The 2,078-nt window shown below is 46.2% G+C and overlaps 1 pseudogene; it reads left to right on the top strand.

The window, feature by feature from the left end:
• The first annotated feature begins 521 nt into the window (after positions 1-521).
• Positions 522-662, top strand: LOC116889518 (annotated as a pseudogene).
• The last annotated feature ends 1,416 nt before the right edge of the window (positions 663-2,078 follow it).

The following is a 2,078-nucleotide window of genomic DNA, read 5'->3' as shown; positions in this document are numbered from 1 at the left end:
GCGCCGCCTCTTCCGGGAGCCTCCGTGCACCAGGGTTCCAGATGGCCTCCGGTGTTTTCCTCTGGAATCAGCAATGTGTGCAGAGAGCAGTCTCTTCTGGTTTCGCAGGCGTGTCTGCCTCTCTGAAGGTTTAGCTCTCCCTCCCACGGGATTTGGGTGCAGAGAACTGTTTATCCGGTCTGTTTCCTTCAGGTTCCGGAGGTGTCTCAGGCAGGGCTCCTGCATGTTCCTGGGGCTTATTTATTTAAACATACAAACACACACAGCAACAATTGATGAATAATGAGGTCCTGAATTTGAAAGAGAGCGAAAAGAGGTTCATGAGAGAATTTGGAGGGAGGAAAGAGAGGAAGGAAATGATGTAATTATTGTATAATCTCTAAAATAGTTTCGACTTGGAAAATAGAGTTTATTATAAATAAGAGAGACGTGTACATATGTAAGTGTAATTTGGGAAATGTAGTTTTAGAAAACCAAACATTCCAAACTAAATAACTTCATCTTTAAAATGCCATGAGTTTCCTGCCCCTAGAGGCATTGCAGGGGGGACTGCTATGTCACATGTGCTTCAGTAGGAAGCAAGGAGGAGAAGGGGTATGTCGGGTATGTCTACTTTCAACATCCTGACCTATGAACATCTGAATGATTAGTACCCTAATATGCCCTATAAATAAATGAATGAATGAATGAATGAATAAAGCACACCTAAGAAGATCACCAATCTGGTACCTAGCAGGTCTGAATGGCCTCCCAAGAGGGGGAAGTAAGCTGGAGACTAGAAGAGCCTTGCCTGGGACCATGGCCTCCTAGGGAAGTGAGCCTGTGACAGATGACCCGCTAAAGGTCAGCTCACTCCTGTGCAGTGCCATGGATGAGGAAGTGATACCCTCCTACTGCCTTGCCCCTCACCACCTGTGACAGACAGTAGACCAAGCCCTGTGGTCATGAAGGCAGGCAGGTTGGCCCTGCCTCTTACCCCCTACAGTACTTGGAGGAAACAGGCCCTATACTTTGTCTGGGCAGCATAGTAGAGCTGACCCTGGTGGATGGGGAGTGGATGGGTTTGTGGTGCAGGTGAGCTGTCCTCAAGGGTGTGAGTACAAAAGAGGTAGCCCTGCCACTTGTCTGTCATGGAGTGACATGGGTAAGGGAAAGATGCCCTCCCCCCATCTCTTGTCCCTTGCCACTTACAACAGGCAGGAGAGCTGGCTTCTAGATCATCGAGCAGGAGAGCTATTACTATAACTTGCCTAGGCAACAGAGTAAAACTGGCCCTAATTGCATGGGTTCCCAGCGAATGGGCCCAACGACATGACAGCAGGAGAGCCTGCCATTTGACCAGCTCAGATACCTCTCAGGCTCAGAGCCAGGACTTTGAATAGGCCCGCCCCAACTTCTACCCCATTGATGAACTTCTGGAATATATGAAGAGACTGGTCTTACTGGTCCAAAACTACAAGACCATCATGACACAGGGCTACAAAAGGATATGCAAAAAGTGTCCCTGTGAGGTTCCCATAATGGCAGAGTAGCAGAAGCCTTGTGCCAGAACAAGGCTTTGCTTACAATGAACGTTTGCAAGCAAAGAAGTGTGGACAAAACAGTATATTGTGTAACACACTGTGATACAATATAGCTTCTACAATGAGATGTTTTATTCTCTGTGGGGAGGGGGATTGCAAGGTTGGAGGGTTGGTATAAGGAGAGGGGGAGATGAGTGAGACTGGGGTGCATGGTGTGAACTTAACAAAGAGCCAATAAAACATTTTAAAAATACCATAAGCTTTGTAAACTGTGTGTACTGTAAGTTTTCTGCTGGTCCAGTGCTGTAGTTTCACAAAGCTGATATCAGAGCCCCTACTAGGCTAGAATCTGTACTGTGACAACTGTTCTGGTAATTTCTCTTTTTTTCATTGCTTCTACTACAGTTTTTTTTCTTAATCCTGCTGTTAAAGTGGCTTTTAGAAATTATAATTCTTTCACAGGTTGGAAAAGACAGATGCACAGAAAACCCAAGTTGGATGAACTTGGCTTAACCCCCCCTTTTAAATGGTTGTGTCAACACCAGAGGTGGAAAA

Source organism: Rattus rattus, chromosome X (genome assembly GCF_011064425.1).
Source record: "Rattus rattus isolate New Zealand chromosome X, Rrattus_CSIRO_v1, whole genome shotgun sequence".
In the NCBI taxonomy this organism is placed as follows: Eukaryota; Metazoa; Chordata; class Mammalia; order Rodentia; family Muridae; genus Rattus; species Rattus rattus.
The sequence above is the reverse complement of the archived record's forward strand: the minus strand, read 5'-3'. Positions and strand labels throughout refer to the sequence as shown.